This window comes from Schistocerca cancellata, chromosome 2, assembly GCF_023864275.1.
Source record: "Schistocerca cancellata isolate TAMUIC-IGC-003103 chromosome 2, iqSchCanc2.1, whole genome shotgun sequence".
In the NCBI taxonomy this organism is placed as follows: domain Eukaryota; kingdom Metazoa; phylum Arthropoda; class Insecta; order Orthoptera; family Acrididae; genus Schistocerca; species Schistocerca cancellata.
In genome coordinates this window covers 732392891-732411186 of record NC_064627.1, presented here as the reverse complement: position 1 = coordinate 732411186, position 18296 = coordinate 732392891, and the positions used below count along the sequence as shown (strand labels likewise).

The window sequence follows — 18296 nt, the reverse complement described above, 5'->3', positions numbered from 1 at the left end:
CTTTCGGCTATTTGGATTATGTTACTGGATTCATTTTCTTTGACTTTTCTCGTAGTTAGTCTACTTTGATGTATGACGATTAATCATAAAGTGCTAATGATCACTTCAAAAATGCAAAATTTAGAAATTCTCTCCTCCTCCTCATCCTCCTCTCCCTCTCTCATCCCTTAGATTACTTGTTGGATCGGGGCAAAGAGCTATTCCTTCATTATTGCTTCAGGTACCATGCTGATCCGCTGCGTCCATTACCGAACACTTGTAGTTCGTCTGCGACAGGCTTAAATGCGTGTGTGTTACGTCTGGCATGCAAAATATACCGCTCTCCTTGTCGCGTGAGTGAATTTCTTCTTCTTAATTTTGCTGCTTTCAGTAATATCGTTAATTTTATGTGTAGAATAAAAAAGTTTCTGTTGTTCATGGCGCATAAAAACGTGACCACTGACAAACTTTATCAGCTACTCAATACGAATTCCGATGCCGATCTGGAGTACCGTAATCAAATGGGGATTATTCGAGTTTTGGTGAAGAAGATGAAACTATTGACTACGGAGAGCATGATCCACAAATTGAGCAGGAACACGATCCTGAAAATGATTACAGTAAAGATAATAGTGTGCTTGCAAATGAGATGTGTTTCACAGGAAGAGACAAACAGAGAAAATGGAAGATAATTTGCAAAGCCAATAAAAGCAAAACGAAGTAGAAAAATATCGTTTATTATAATAAATTTAGATATTATGTATTCTTACCTGAAGTATCTATTTAATTTATATAACAGAACAAATATGTTTTACCTGGTAAAATTAGCAAACTTATACTTAATATATTATGGACATCTACACATAATTCTACTGTAACCACACCATCTGAAGCGAAAATTGTCAGTTAAATAAACTGGAACAATAATAAAGTAGTTATAAATGAGGTATCCTTAAATACGACGGCACTGGATGGATAGATATGTGATAGATCAGTATTCAGTACGAAGTACGCATCGCACCCGCTAACGTAAGGATATCTCACTTGTCCTTTCGAGGGTTCCGGCATCACAGTACCACAGTATTATGAATCAGGCGCGAAAAAACTAAAAATGAAAATAAATAAAAATAGAAACAAGAAATAGAACACAAACAATGCGCGATCATAGATAAAGCGGATAACCGTGTGGTAGATCACTTCTTGTATGTGAAAGAGAACAGTGAGTTGGTGTTTGCGTGAGACAACAATCCACTACCATACGGCACAGTGGTTAGGACACTACAGACACTTTTTGTCTGCCTAAACGACTAGGAATGGCGAGAAACGAAGTGGCAGACAATACCTCTGTAAAGAACTGAAATGAATGCGACACGTGCCGCTGGCTGCTGGGTTCCACGACTGCTACTTATATCTTCATTCCTTTATTACTAAGTTTTTGTCCTCGGTAGGGGATTTCAAGGGCTTCCTTTGTCATCTGCCTCACAATATTCAATGAAAGAACACGTTTAGTGTTACCAGTCAGTGTTTATTTACCTCCTCGAAGCGTTTCAAAGGTTTAAACCTCCATCATCAGGTGAATTTACCTTAGTTAGTACGATATGTGTGATTGTGTTGTGTTACGATTTTTTGGAGGAACTTGTGGCACTGAATAGTGGGAGAAACAAAACACTATTTCAGACATGGTTTTGGGTATCATTAGAAGAAACAGTAAAAGTTAAACACAGTGCCTCTGGTGGTTACAGGTTCCTTTCGCTGCCGTAACACATCTCATTTGTACTGTCATATTTTGTAAACAAATATGGCTTTGGGGAACTATTAGCTGCAAATACCATATAGCAGAAGAGAAGCATTATCACAAAGTACAAGGGTATACATCGTAACAACATTAGTACAGAACAAATTTTAATGGATTTTGGAGATCTTCGTTTTGAGCTGTTGAATACAGGCTTTGGAATAAATATTTCAGGAGGTATATAAATCCGATTTTGTCAAGTTAATGTGGCTTAAATTTCATACTCGTAATATATAATAAGGTGAGATGTTGCAGCCTTTAACTACACTAAATATGTTGGCTAAAGTGGTAAAATTATACACTAATAGCAAGTCTGGTTGGAATTCACAGATAGAAATGAAAGGCTGGATGCAGAGCGAGAGGGAGAAAAAGTGAGAGAGAGAGATAGGGTGGAAGAAGTGATCTGATGAGAACAAACTTTCCAAAGTAAGGGTCCTTAGGATTATACATGTTACATGTAATAACTTCCCAAAGGTTGGGGTAATGCATTGGTTAATGCTTTACAATATGTAGATGGATGTACTGTTTGTGCCATTAGTTGCCGTAGATATAGTTTCAAGTTGACAGAGGGGGTACAAGCTGTTGGTGTGATGATATATTATTAGCAAATGAGGTCAATCCCTTGTACATTTGGGGAATGTCTAGGTAACGTAGTTAAATATTTACGCTAAATATTAAGGTGTGTGTGTGTGTGTGTGTGTGTGTGTGTGTGTGTATGCATTGTAAATTTATTAACTTAGGCATCTGCTGAAAACAGAGAAGATACTATTGCAAATACTGTAATTTTTGCCATTTAAGATGGATTCAAGTTGCTTTTGTTTGGTGTTTGTATGTTTGGAGTGTTTCAAGGATGTCTAGTTTTTACCTCTAAGATGGATGTGTAGGATGTTAATATTTGCGTTGTTAATATGGTGTTTCTTTCATACAGTTGAGTGGATACTGCTAATGTGTGGTATTTTGTGTTTTTGTGCTGCCATGTGTTGTTTGAATCTAACCTCAAATGATCCGACTGTCTGGCCGATGTAGAAGCAGTCACAGACCAAAAATGCAGTGTTATACACTCCTGTGTGATGAAATGTATTTCTTGTGCTGATATTGTGGGGTAACTTCTGTCCAATCTTGCTTTCTGTGGTAAAGGACATGTTTATGCCTTTTAGTTTGAAGACATTAGCTTTATGATACGAATTGTTACCTAGAAAGGGTATTGTATGGAAGATGATGTTTCCTTTTTGTTTTTTGTGATTTGATTCCTTTGCCACAGTGAGTGTTTGAGGTGTCTGCTATGGAGCTGTTATAGCTGTTTGCAATAGGTGTTTGTTGTATTATTTCAATTTCTTGTTCATAGTTGTCTTCAGAGAGTTGTAGTTGGATAGCTCTATTGATCATGTGCCGGAATGCAGGCATTTTGTGGGCTATGGGGTGAGAAGAGAAGCTGTGGATTGCTGTACCCTGTGTTGTGGTAGGGTTCCGATATATTTGAAACTGATGTATGTTATTCCTTATACTAATAGTAAGGTCTGAAAAATTTATAGCGTCTGGTTAAACTCATTCATGTCGTCTTTTGTGCCATTGATTAAATTGATCGTATCAGACTGAAGCATTACTCTTTGACCTGTGGCTTGTATTCATTGCTTCTCGGTTGTACCTCGGGTTTGCTTATCCGACCGTACCTAACAGTAATATCACTGAGTACGTTTCAGTTGACTCTCATCATCTTTTCGATGTGATCTCTATGACGGCTATATCACGAATAAGCATAATGTGAGGAGTGAAATCATTACTTTGAAGTATAAAACAGTTGGTACACACAGCTGATCGATAAAACTTTAACTCTTGGTGACTTTTCCAATAGGACCTCTTATCATAATGGTAACGGACTTGTACGATTGCTAAAAACCATTTGTGTTTTCCAAGAACAAACAATATATATTTCAGGTAAATCAGATCGTCACTCAATCAATCTCACGAAGAAATCAGAACTGGAGCTTTATTTATGCGGTACTGTCAAAAGTGAGACTGGAGAGCCAGTCATTGTAAGAGACGCCGTTACAATTAAACTAAATGCCTATGTTTCAAGAAATAATCCTCAACTTGTGAGTACATTTAACAGTTACTTTTTAAATAAAGCATCAAAAATAGGATTGAATGATTCATTTGAACAAGCAAGAGAATATACAAAAAATGTTATTTCACAAACGTTAAGCAGCTGGAAGTAGCACTTTTACTGATATTAACAGATTTAAAAAATTATAAAAAAAAGTTGATTTGGTGTTGACTGAAAAGTTGTTCTAACTTAATAAGTAATGTCCTTAGTAACAATGTAATGTATCGCTGGCACAGGCAATTTTTCCAGACAGGTTAATGTACGCAGTTGTTAAGCCTCGTCATAGGGAAAGTTGAAAGAAAGACCTGAATAATTATATCAATGCGTTATATCTCTTTTTTTTTTTTGGTCACGTCCGGAAGAACAGACACCACATGGAATCCACAGATGTGCTGCACATTTTGTAAGTTGGAGGGGGAGAAAGGACAGGAAACGGAAGGAACTATTGATGTCAGCTGTATTGGGACAAGGTGAATTGTGGGTTTACCAAGGGGCATATGGAGATTGACCGCACAATTCCGATATACACTACTACTGGATGGCGCAGTGGTTAACGTACGATTAGCTGCCCCTGAAGCGGGTGATCCTCGACTCTAATCCGGTCCGGCCTATATTTTCACTCATTGCCGCTTGTTCGCCATGAAGTCCAGATGCTGCAGACGTCAATAGCTCCTTTCATTTCCTTTCTACCCACTCTATCTTTAATTTACATACTTAAATCACTGTCGTCCAATTTTCTTGGTGTTACCTATTCCCAAAATATTCAGCAAAAAATTTTTCTCGAGCGTATTGTCATAATGAAGCGAAAGTAGTCAGCATATCACAGTTTGTGTTCGAAAAGGGTTTCTCGATTGTGAATCCTATTTGTACATTCAGTCATCAAACAGACCAGTTCTAAATAACAAAATACCACAGCTGTGTCTTTTGTCACCTCCCCACGGCCTTTGTGTAGTCATGTCACTGTCTTAGAAAACTCAGATTTTATGCAAATGCTGGCCTTAGACACACCTGGTTTGAATCATACGTAACAAGCAGAATGTAAATTGTTGTGCTGAACAATTCAAACAATTCTTGCAGGAGAGACCGATCCCAGCCGTAATCGGACATCGAAATAATTAGATGATGAAAGTTTAAAATTTTTATTAGACCCAGACTCAAATCCGGATCTTTCACTGAAGGCGGCTCCTTGCCTTAACATCCTGTGCCGCCCGGACAATATGGTTCAAATCTCTCTGAGCACTATGCGACTTAACTCCTGTGGTCATCAGTCCCCTGGAACTTAGAACTACTTAAACCTAACTAACCTAAGGACATCACTCACATCCATGCCCGAGGCATGATTCGGACCTGCGACCGTGACGGTCACGCGATTCCAGACTGACGCGCCTAGAACCGATCGGCAACACCGGCCGGCCCGCCCGGACAGCCGAGAAGTTACTGATTATCATACATTTCAGATATTTGAGGCGTATAACAGAGATCGTGGTACATCTTACTATATGTCTACAATGCCGTTGGTCCGTACGACGAGGAATCATCGTAAAGTAAATGAATCAGGGTCTGTTTCCGTATGGGTTAAATGTGCACTGAACTGTGTAAAAATTAAAGTTGTTGCTGATGTCAAGGAATATTACAGAAACTGAAATAAAGCACCTGTTTTTTTCCTTATTTGACGTTCAGTACACATTTGACGCAGTAGGCTTGTTTTTTTGCTGTTGTGTAATATTTTTTATCTTTTTCTTTCCTCAAGGTCACATAAGGAAAGAACAGGTGCTTTATTTCAGTTTCTATAATAATGCGTTACATCACCAACAACTTTCATCATTTCACAGTTCAGTGCACCTTTCACTCATATAGACACAGACTCTGATTAATGTACTTTACGACGGTTCCTTGTCTTAAGAACCAACGCCATAGTAGACATACAGTAAAATTTACCATGATCTCTGTTATACACCTCACATATCTGAAATGTGCGAAAGCAATAACTTCTAGGCTGTTAAAAGTCTCCAGCCATGATGGAGTCTCCTCTTTACCACCACGTACTACAGCCACAGTAAACCAAGCACTACCATTGGAAGAATCCTAAGGAAATGCAATCCGAAAACAAAGGAAGTAGGTTACAGTACGCTTGTTCGCCCACTGCTTGAATACTGCTCAGCAGCGTGGGATCCGTACCAGATAGGGTTGATACAAGACATAGAGAAGATCCAACGGAGAGCAGCGCGCTTCGTTACAGGATCATTTCGTAATCGTGAAAGCGTTACGGAGATGATAGATAAACTCCAGTGGAAGACTCTGCAGGAGAGACGCTCAGTAGCTCGGTACGGGCTTTTGTCAAAGTTTCGAGAACATACCTTCACCGAAGAGTCAAGCAGTATATTGCTCCCTCCTACGTATATCTCGCGAAGAGACCATGAGGATAAAATCAGAGAGATTAGAGCCCACACAGAGGCATACCGACAATCCTTCTTTCCACGAACAATACGAGACTGGAATAGAAGGGAGAACCGATAGAGGTTCTGAAGGTACCCTCCGCCACACACCGTCAGGTGGCTTGCGGAGTATGGATGTAGATGTAGATGTAGATGTGCGCTAGCATCAGCATTAGTAAAATTCAGTACGCATCCACAAAACACTGAAGCACTATTCAGAATAAATTACGCAACTACTCCTCTTCGTAGTAATACCTATTTTATCAATAGCTTTATAGACTGTAAGGCGCTAACGCCTTCTCCTCCCAAAACAACAAGGCATAACAAACTGTGTCGATGCTGATGCACGTGCGGCTGCTCGACGACTGACGCCGTCTTATCAGAAACGTCATTTATATAGCTGCCAGTTATCAGGCCGTAATCCGGCCACCAGTAGCGAGCCGAGTCCCTTTATAACCTTCCGGCCTGGGAGCAATAGCACGCGCGACGCTAAGCAAAACTAGTAACGTCGCGCAAGAAAGCTCAGTTTACAACGCAAAGTACCTAGAACGCCGCACATAGTACACTAGCGTATGGAAGATATATATCGTAGTAACTGGCAGCAAATGAATATATATAAAAATCAAAGTAGACTTGTCAGACGCTAGTAATCATTACTCCATTCACCTACTTTCTCTCAGGGAGGCCAGTATTTCCGCAAGGGCTCGGACCCTGTTGTGCATGACTGCCTTGATAATTTCAGTGCGGATGGACGTCAGGGTCTGAGTCTCAGACGGTGATACAGGAATCGCTGCATGCAAGTAGGTGAAGGTATAGTAAACGTTCTTAACGTGTGACAAGTTGAGAATTTGTGTCCTGTGGCCGGGGTGGTTGAGGCAGACTCTCTCGCTATGGGGGAGTACCAGAATCGAGCCCCAGTCCGGCACTGATGTTCAACATTCACGTACGATTTAATTCGAAGCCCGACTGTGGCTGGGTGGGTCTTTCATTGGAAATTTGATATTTACAGGCACTGTATCAAACAACACTGTGGTGTCTGTTCTGTTGGACATGGGCAACAGAGCAGAAACCAGACGCACATATATTTATAATAATCCAAACAACTTTGTAAGGTTAGAAAAGTTTAGTGGGTAAGAAAAATCAGAAAGGAGTGCCACAGAGCTCAGATTAGCATTTGATCCTATTCTTTATATATGTAGATGATCTTTCACTTAATTGTTCTTTTTGCAGTCAAGACTGATCTTATAATAAAACCTATTATGACGAAAGTAACGAAGATGATTTTAAATTGTATTTTCAAGGAAATGTTAACTGGTTCTCAGGAAATTGACTCTCACGAAATTTTGAAAAAAAAACCACTGTATTAAGTTCTGTACAGCGTACAGACCCATACGAACAACTGATATGGCAGATGAGTAGGAGTTAAGAAGTAATGAAAAATTGAACTGGAGGAAAGTTCCAGAATGAAATTTTCAGTGTGCGCTGATATGAAACTTACTGGCAATTTAAAACTGTGTGCCGGACCGAGACTCGAACTCGGGACCTGAGTCCGTGAAATTCATGAAACTTCCAGACACGTATCTCCCAGAGAGGCAAAAGTTCGAGACTCGGTTCGGCATACAGTTTTTATCTGCTAGGAAGTCTTAGAAGGCAGTTACTCCTAAGCTTGTCAAACAATAAAGTTCAACTACTTTTGCTCTCCGTAAAATTGCTATTCTTGGAAATAAACGTATTAACCTCTTGACTATTTGGCTGTTTCCACTCAATAACGTCTTATGGAATAATTTTCTATGGTAACTCATCACTTAGAAAGTACTGATTACACATAAGCGAGCTATAAGAATATGTACTTCTCATCCACGGATGTCACGTAGCTCCGTCTTCAAGGAGCTAGGCATTTTTACTGTCCCGTCCTTAATGAAATTATGTGTATAAATCCATCATAACATATAAAGCAAAGTGATGTCCAGACCAACAGCATTACAGGCAAAAATGACCTTTACTATCGAAATTCTTCTAATCCATGTGTGGCATGAATCAGCAAACCATTGTTGATTCTATTATTTGCTTCTATGAACGTGTACGCTTTATGCAGGTCTTAGAGTCACTCATGTCCACCTAGAATGTATTTACTGAGGTTAACGAACGCGATGATGGGCTCATGTATTCGACAATGCCCTTCAGCTACACTGTCTAAAGGATCGTCCTAAGAAATACCAAATTAAGATCAGCCTGAAGATGCCTAAATAAGGTGAAAGGCATAGTTGATAAATAAAAAACTAAAATTGCAACCACGACTGTTTTCAACTAATACTTTTACTATCCATTATTAAAACTATCAGTCCCTCAGAAAGGGCTTCATACAAAAATCTTTGATCATTTGCCCAGTAATATAAAATGTCTGACAAGTAGCAAAGAAAATTTTGGATCTAACCTAAAAGAACTAGACAATATTTCCATTTCATGTATGAATTTTCATATAAAAAGTGGTAGCCTGTAAAATAAGCCTTATTCTTCAGAGTAGTTGTATCAATAGGGTTAAAAAGTAATGTGTTGGTTAATTTTTAACAATAACCATGCATACAAATGCTGTAAAATGACTGATCGCACATCCTTTCGACAAAAGAATAATTCAAGTGGCCTACGGAACATGTAAGTAACCAACTAAATAATCGTTCCAGATTTCTTTTATTACTTTCAAATGAACAAGAATACAAGAATGAGTCGTAAATACACGGGAACTTTCAGAATACGAGTGCGTGAGAAATATGAGTCATAAAGAAATGGCGCCTGTCAGGGAGATACATCATATTTCCAAGTTTAGATTCGTAATGGACCCCATGACGCAGTTTCACGAAGGAGTAGGTATGTCAGGACTTGTAGACAGATAATCGAGTCCGAATTATGGCAGCGAAATGGTTTACACTTGTTGATAGACAACCCAATGAAAAGAACCTCAAAATGGTTTGCTGTTGATCCTCAAAGGGAAATTCGTGCCAGGAAGTTCCAAAAATTTCACGGTCGTATTGACGTTTACATCACGAATGGTGCCCACAGAGAGCACCTTTAATTTGTGTTAAATACATGGACTATCTCTAGCCACTGGTATGAGTCTATTTTCCGTATGTCCTATGGCTTAAACTTCGGAAGTACTAATCAGTAAGCTTGTACAATGCTGCTGAATTACAGTTTACTTTTCAAATATTTTCGTTGACACAATTCCGCTTTCAAGAACTGCCTCTAACCCTTGTGGCTGTTTTTGTTCACCACTCTTCCCACAATAACTAGCCTGATATATCAATCGATTTTTGCCGTCTACACAAGCAGATCATAATGTACAACTCATGAAAAACATAAAAATATAGCAAAATTATGTAGTCATATCTCGGAATCTTTTGGAGAACATCTTTATTTTACTTAATCATAGATCATTATGTGATAGTGTAAATAATGCCAGTATCATCAGATATACGTGGGAAATCTCATAAATGTTTAATGTAGCGTTTAGTTTTGAGGATTTTGGCTTCTCACACAATTACCAAGAGAACCTACATTCTAGGTAACGGTAAACACATGTAGAGGTTGTGTTCTGGTCACTAAGAAACCGTCACCGAAAGTTAAAGCAAGCTACTTCAGTTTACTAATTTCCTAGTTTACTAAAAATTCAAATAGTCTTTTATATACAGATAGAAACGTATGTTAGTTTGTAATAATAATGATATTTTGCCTCTCGTACGTCATATAGATACTATGTACATTATCTATATAGCAGTACAATTTATTAAAGGTTGCCCTAATATTCGAGACGTTTTGAGATGAAAGGTGCCCGACGCTGCCATCGTCATTTTTGTTATTAGGTGGTATGCTTGCTTCACGAAAGAAATGAAACACCGAAAAGAGAAAATTGAGTCACTCTGTAGATGCATGGGTTGGGTGCACAGAAATACTGGGCTTGTGAAGCACCCAGAAAAGGAATTTCATAACCAGAAACAAAGTTAGGTGTTCTATTTAGCTCTGTGGCCCTGTGCGGCGGCAAAAGGAAAGAAAACAGAGAGCGAGGAAAGATATGAAGCTGAAAGGTTGCGGAGTGGAAGACGTGGCCCGCATTAGCTGACGTCATAGTGGCCAGTAATCAGAAGGGCGCGCGGCGCTGCGGTGGGGGTTCGCTTTGGAAGCGAGAGCGGCGTCTGGGCCACTTTAATGCCGAGTTACGCCGAGTATGTGAGCGAGTTTAATGTTGCGCCGGTTCCATTAAGCCGCGCCGCTGCTGGGTTAACGGCGAGAAATGTGAAGCGCCCGTTGGGAATATTAGGCCAATAAAATACAGGTCCGCGCCCGAGCCGGCACCGTCGGCATCATTCGGCCGTTGTCGCGTGCGCGATCGGATCGTCGCCAACAGCAGTCAGCTGTTCTCGCATCTGCTTTAAGCAGCGCGCAGCACCAGTAATGAATCAGCTCTGGGGACCCAGTAGAGGCAAGCAATGTCTCATAACCTTGACAGTTTGAGTAGCCGTACTTACAAATGTTTACAAATCGTTCAATACTTCCGTCAGTTTTATGAGCTATTGTAATGGTAGTAGTTCACTGCCTTTGCCAAGAGTAGGTTTCGTAAAATTAGTTTCAGTGTTACGGCTAATTTCAGACGGCTCCAAAAAATCTTAGTACACTTAAAATTGTCAGTTATGTATGGATTTCGTTGATATCTGTGACTGAACTACGAAACATTTAAAACAATTTTTTCAGGTACAGTCATGTCTATTTTCAAAATTCATTCATACAAGGCTTTTCAGCAAAATTCAACTATTATCAAGTGCCAGACTCTTACTTATAGGTTAATAATTAATTGCAGGTGCAGAAGAAGTACCAAAGGAATTTTTCCAGGTCCGTTAGTGAGACTGTGTACCGAACGGTTGTAGTCCCTGTTCTGAAATATTACTGTATGCGAGTGTGCACCGTTATGTGCGCTGTGTATTTAAATAATTTCAACCATACCTTCACTTACTGTAGGGAGATATCAGTATCCGCCACACGAATCACAGGAGCAAGCGAAGTTCCGTCACTTTTAACACATTCTCACGGAAACAAATCAGTAAGAAACTGTGGAGTGATGGTGCGATGAAACTGCGTGAACAATTAATTGCAATTTGAATGCAAAATTACCCCCCTTCCTAAAAAAAATGCTTTGGTGAAGAACTGTGCCGCGTTTTTTGACCCCTGACGTCCAGAAAAAACCGATTTCACATCAAAGACTTTTCCTTTTGGGTCAGCCGCAACTGTATAAGTCTGATTTGTGAAATGAAGAAACCGCACAACAACTGCTTAATCCAGTCTCTTTTATTGTGTACACAGCCGGTTTCGGAACACGTAAAAAATAAGAGCACTTAACCATCCCAGGTCATCCCCAACACATCGTTGTCATGGAACTAAAGGTTCCGTGTCAAAAGGATAAAAGGGACATAAATTCCATAGCAAATAGCTCCCCCGTGCTGCGCGGCCGGGAACACAAACAGATTAGTGAACTTCAAGTGTTCCGAAACATTTCGGGAGCACAACAACAGGTTGTGGATTGAGCAACTGTTGTGCGGTTTCTTCATGGATGTTTGGGTAAAACGGTGTAAATGCCAGAATACCTCTTACTGAGACTTTGCAATGAAATCGTTGTATGTACTGCTGGTAGTATTATAGGAAACAGTACAAGTTCCAGGCCATTATCATGTAGATCAAAGGCTTGCCCAAAGATGTTACTTGGAGTTTCTCCATTACATTTCCATGAAGACTCATATAACTGACGTATACACCGATAGTTACTGTAGCCGCCTTCTACACATTCTGTTCTGTGTGCTTTACCCTAGAACATAGATATTTACATGCTTCAAAAATGGCTCAAATGGCTCTGAGCACTATGGGACTTAACATCTATGGTCATCAGTCCCCTAGAAATTAGAACTCCTTAAGCCTAACTAACCTAAGGACAGCACACAACACCCAGCCATCACGCGGCAGAGAAAATCCCTGACCCCGCCGGGAATCGAACCCGGGAACCCGGGCGTGGGAAGCGAGAACGCTACCGCACGACCACGAGATGCGGGCTTTACATGCTTCGTTTCGTTACTTATTACCTTATTCCATTAAGATGGACAGAATGTAACACTGTTAGGAAGAAAGCGGCTGCTAGTAAAGATTTTAGAGTTCATCGAAAGGTTTGCACTATATGCAGGGATAAATGAACCAGCAAAGTTTCCAGTACGACAGTTATGTACAGTCTTTATAATCTAAACTTATGTTTAGAGAACCATATTTCTCCATGCTGTTTTTATAAATTAAGCTTGCAAATCTTGTAATAGTGAAAAATGTACATGAATATTTTCTTACATATATTATTTTATTCCAGGTAGCATGCAAATGAAAGTAGAAATGTAAGGAGCTCTCGAATAAATTGAAACATGTGTTACTTCTGGACTTTTGTGTGTGTGTGTGTGTGCACTTGTAGATCGATACATCGTTAGATCCAAACTCGAGCTGATCCATCTCTTTTCAATTAAAGTGAGTAATTCGAACAAAATTCTGGCCAACAAAACTTTCAGAGAAACTGAGGAATGGAATGTTTATTCAGTCCTCATGAAGGGTGATGTGGAGCAAAATGTGACACTTGTGGAGAATCCTCCTCAGTTTCATCCACCACATCAAGAAAGTGCCGATAAAAATACAAATCTTCTGTCTCTGCTTTCTTACATAGGCAAGAAATATCGTATGTTTTCCAGAAGCGTTTGTCAGTGACGCAACTGAATTAAATAAACACCAGTAAAACCATTATTAATACAAAACAAACATTACTTAATATCTTAGATTTTTTCCTGACGAAAGTATCATAGGGCATTTACACCGTTTGAAACAAATACTCCTCATTTATGTCAAATACCATGGTCTATGGTCCCTTGGCACTGTACGAAAGTCACTGCAATCAAAAGATCGGCCATTTTTATCACATTTCTTGATAATCGCTACCTCACAAACAAAAACATACCGATGAAATATCTACATGATTAACCGAGTTTGCACGGAACCCTCAGAGCGCGACTCCTACAAGCACTTGTCCGTTTCTGTGGCACATCAGTCTTCTGACAGCTTTTATTTCGCCTGACACGCTTGTGTCGAGCTCATGATCTCATAGTAGCGTTTACACAGAACTTCCCCAATTTTTTGTTCTATTTAATAAACATATATATGTCTTATAATAGAGTTTTCACCCTCTCACCCCCGACTAGTATTCCGTGATGTGGTACCAAAGGTTCTATCGCTTTTTCTTGTTGGTGTTTCTCTAGTTCTTCTTTCCTCGCCGAGTGTGAGGAAAATCTCCGAATTTCTTGTTTTATCAGGCCACCTAATTTTCAACATCCTTTATTAGCACCACATCTCAAACCCTCCGATTCTCTTCTTCTCTCCTCGCGGAGTAGCCGCCCTGTCTAAGGCGTCTTATCACGTTCCGCATGGCTCCCCCCGTCGAAGGTTTAAGTCCTCCCTCAGGCGTGGGTGTGTGTGTTGTCCTTAGCGTAAGTTAGATTAAGTAGTGCGTAAGCTTATGGAACGATGACCTCAGCAGTTTGGTCCCGTAAGACCTTACCACAAATTTTTCTCTTCTTCTCTTGCTTTCCCATTCTCATTAAATTCTTCTTGAAACTAATGCAGATGTTTGACTTATCGTTTAAATGGATTAATGACGTTAGCTGCGTTTGGGATTTAAAACGTACCAATTTCGACAGGTGAAAATTTGCGCCGGACCGAGACTCCAAACCGTATTTCCCGCTTTATACGAGCCGTCTCCTTGACCGCCTCCGGCATCTGACCACACATCTCTTCCGACCCATGTTCGCAGACTGTTACTTACTAGTGACATAGCGACACCCATGAACCCCTTACTATCATTCCCTGATTCATGTAAGACTTAGAGACACGTGTTAATTGGAACAGAATGAAAGGATCATTGCTAATCCTCAGCCTACCAAATGAACTGACACGACTTATGGTGTATTAGCTGCAACTTGCATCGCAAATACTGTGGATATGGAAAGTGCTATTGATGTGCGATTTTCACAGAATTGATTAGTAGTCAGGGGCTCGTATTGTTAGCCAATCAGCACATTGTAATAATACTTAGAATGTGTATTTTTGTGCAAACATACACTTTCTTAAATATAACATCGCTTACAGACATTAACAAATTAAAGTAGGGTAAATTAGAATATTAGTGGCGTTTGCTGCAGTATTTCCCGTGAGTCTTTTACGAGATATTGTGTTTTGAAAAGTTTCTACGCCAACACTCGTTTGTGCCGTTCATCCTGCGTAGTTGCTAAAAACGATGTTGTTACGTTTCCTTACAGTGTGATTGTGTGTTCCTTGAGTTCATTGCGACTTCCTGGTCAGTTAGTGTACGACGGTACAAGCAGTCGGTCGTGAATGGACGAAGCACTGACAAACTCGGCGCTGTGTGCCAGTAAACTCCTCTGTCAGTAGACGATGGGATTTACCAGTGCAGAAAAAGCCGGCATGCTCATGGTGTACGGACAGTGTAGGAAAAATGCAGCTTATTCTTGTACGGTGTATGACTCAAGATATCTCAGTGGCCGTCAATTATTTATCAACCTCTTCAACCAGCTACGTGAAAGCGGCAGTGTAACACAGACCCCGTTAATAGAAAGAAACAGGATAGACGATGAACTGACTTTGCAGATTATTCACACGTTCGCTCCCGCGCATGGCACTAGCAATGGCATGAGTACCTTGCTAAAATAGAGCTGAGACTGATACTGTTCGATTCTACGACTGGAAATTTGTCAGTGGAAACAGAAACGACCAAACAAGAAACGATGACGCACCAGTACTGACAGATAGAGCTTCACACCAAGAGCACTATGAAAATACAAGGGCTTGCTGAAAAGTAGTGGCTCAGACTTTTTTATCTAAAAACTCTTAAAGCTTTTTATATAAGTCAATCATTATTCATACTCTACATCGGTATCCCTTATGCCTACATATTTACTTCTCAACATAGTCACCCACCGACGAACGTACTTCTCATACCAAGAGATCAGTTGGTTAATACCGCCACTGTTTGTTTGCTGATAGAGTTACAGCGTCACCTCTAATTGCTCCATTTCGTCACAATCAAAGTTAAGACCTCAAAAGTGTTCCCAGAGTGAGATTTTCACTCTGCAGCGAAGCGTGTGCTGATATGAAACTTCCTGGCAGATAAACTGTGTGCCAGACAGAGACACGAACTCGGGACCTTTGCCTTTCGCGGGCAAGTGCTCTACCAACTGAGCTACCCAAGCACGTCTCAAGACGCGTACTCATAGCTCTAATTCCGCCAGTACCTCGTCTCCTACCTTCCAAACTTCTCAGAAGCTCTCCTGCATACCTTGCAGAACTAGCATACTCCGCTGCAGAGTGAAAATGTCATTCTGGACACATCCCCCAGGCTGTGGCTAAGCCATGTCCCCACGGGATCCTTTCTTCCAGCAGTTCTGGTTCTACAAGGTAAGCAGGAGAGCTGCTGTGAAGTTTGGAAGGTAGGAGACGAGGTACTGGTGGAATTAGATCTGTGAGGATGGGCCGTGAGTCGTGCTTGGGTAGCTCAATTGGTAGAGCACATGCCCTCGAAAGGCAAAGGTCCCGAGATCGAGCCTCGAAGGTGTTTTTTATGTGTCCGAAACAGATGAAAATTGGATGGGGCGGAATAGAGAATTACTGATGACAGCAAACCCGAGGCATCGGGTAGTTCGAGACGTCGCAGCGCTCGTGTGCCGTCTGGTGAGGTCATGGTGAAGGAGAGTGTGTTTCATTTATGGACGAATTAGTGCCTTACTTCACCTACGGTCTCACAGTACCTTACAGAGTTTATAGTGATACCTTCAGGAATGAATTCCAGATGCACCACACTTTGAACATCCCAGAACACACTGAGCATGATTTTGCCTGGTGATGGCATGTTCATGAACTTTTTCGGCGTCGGTTATCGTTTGTGGCACAACTCAACCGATGCTCTCTTGTTTTCGAGGGCGAAAATTGTGACCCCATCTTTCATCACTCGACTCAATGTTGTCGAGGAACCCATCGCTCTCGCTCTTCAAATACAAGAGGAACTATTGGGAGACGTTTGTTCTCCCCTGTTTCATGTCAGGAGTGAGAATTAGAAGCACTACTGTGCACATAATTCTGCAGTGATCGCGTGAACACGGTCTCGTGATATGCCACGCTCAATGTGTCTGTTATTCGACGATATTTCTCTGATGACTTCATCAATCTGATTCTGATGAGTCTCGTCATTTGCCGTACGCGGTCGTCTACTCCGCGCTCTGTTGCACACGTTGAGGTTAGCACCACAGTTTTCTTTATTTCAAACACGAACAACACAACGTCGCTCATTACTGATGTCGATACAATCATAACCGTACACAGCTTCCATTCTGCTATGGATTTCAATTGAAGGCACGTTTTGTGCTGTTTGAAACTCGATTACAGCAGGCTGTTTTTCATGCAGTGACATAGTTACATTACACACCGCCATTCTACACGCTACAGTTCGGAACTCTCGAATACCAGAGGACTGAAACTTGCGTCAGCGAAGCGGTAAAGTCTAACGAGTGATATAAATGAAATGTAATATCACAGCCGGTATTTATGATAACAGATTTTTGAGCGTTATTTTTCAACATTGCCCCTTACGATACACCCAAGAATGTGGTAACATGCAAACTCTAATTAGGCCATTTCTTCAGTAGCACTCATCTCTCTTGAACACTTACCAGGCGGTAGTTAATATAGAGAAGCGTCAGAATGCGGTGTAAGTGTTCATATAACTACAGTGGCAGACGCTGCTAGAAAGATGTTAAACATCATGGAGAAGTTTGGTGTTAAAACTCCGAGAGTGGAGGAACTGAGTCAGCTGTCGTATTACCCCTTCCCGTATTCATATCGCAAAATGAGCATGACTGTGACATACGAATACTTAGCGACAGTCACAGGTCCTGCTCATCATTCGCAAAAGAAAATGGGAAATGGTAGTGGAACCCGAGCTATATTCGACTACGTACTGTATGGTGGACCACAGAGCTGTGATATAGATGTAGGTGCAGAATGTTAAAGAAATACAATTCAACAATGGCGATGCTGCTCACAATTGTTAGCTCTGTTGCTTTTATCTTGATGTTATACGTTTTAACAGACTGGATTGATGGAGAATATCCAAAGCAAACAAGAGCGGTTTAAAATATAGCGGGAGAGTATGACAGATACGTTCATCTGACTCCAGTGTCAAATAACGTTGAAAGTGAACTGAGCATCACAGAGAGCTATGGTGACGAAATGACGTAAAAGGACGTCCAAAACTTTTTTTGCAAATACGTTATAAAAGCTTCCATCTGGTAAGAAACCTTTTGCCGTATAGTTACGAATGCATGGTTACATGCCACAACTATCTCCAATTTGAAACTTGGTTAAGTTACCATCTAGTTGATCTCTAATTTTTTACATGGTCCATAGATGTTTAATAAGGTACATGCACATGTGGGTATAGCTACATCTGGCTGCTCTTGTAAAACGGCATCCAACACACAAATATGGCAGGTGCGGCTCCTGACCTCACTTCTCTGCAAATTTGCTGCCAATGGTCATCACACAAGTTAACTGTGCGGCCGTCCCACTGATACAAACGAAGAACTGAAGCATCAGACCATACATTTCTCTCCACATTTACGGGGTGGTCCAGGGGCTTTGGTGAGCTGTTGCTATTGTAGAACTGGTGCCTAGCGGTCATGTGACCCTGTGGTGAAGTAATATGTATGTACCTCAGAGTTTAATCGAATGAGCGCAGTAAGATGTCATCAATATGGACAGGTGATAGAATGACAGAAACGAGCTATCATGTTTGGACACCCCCATTACTACGCCGTTACCTGATGGGCTGGTGCATCAACGGGGTTATTCCAAG

At 40.8% G+C, this 18296-nt stretch overlaps 1 protein-coding gene across 1 annotated transcript in view; it reads right to left on the bottom strand.

Moving 5' to 3' along the window:
- LOC126158170 (uncharacterized) overlaps nucleotides 1-18296 on the bottom strand; it is a 508840-nt gene that overhangs the window by 264284 nt on the left and 226260 nt on the right. The gene's annotated exons all lie outside the window — the stretch shown is intronic.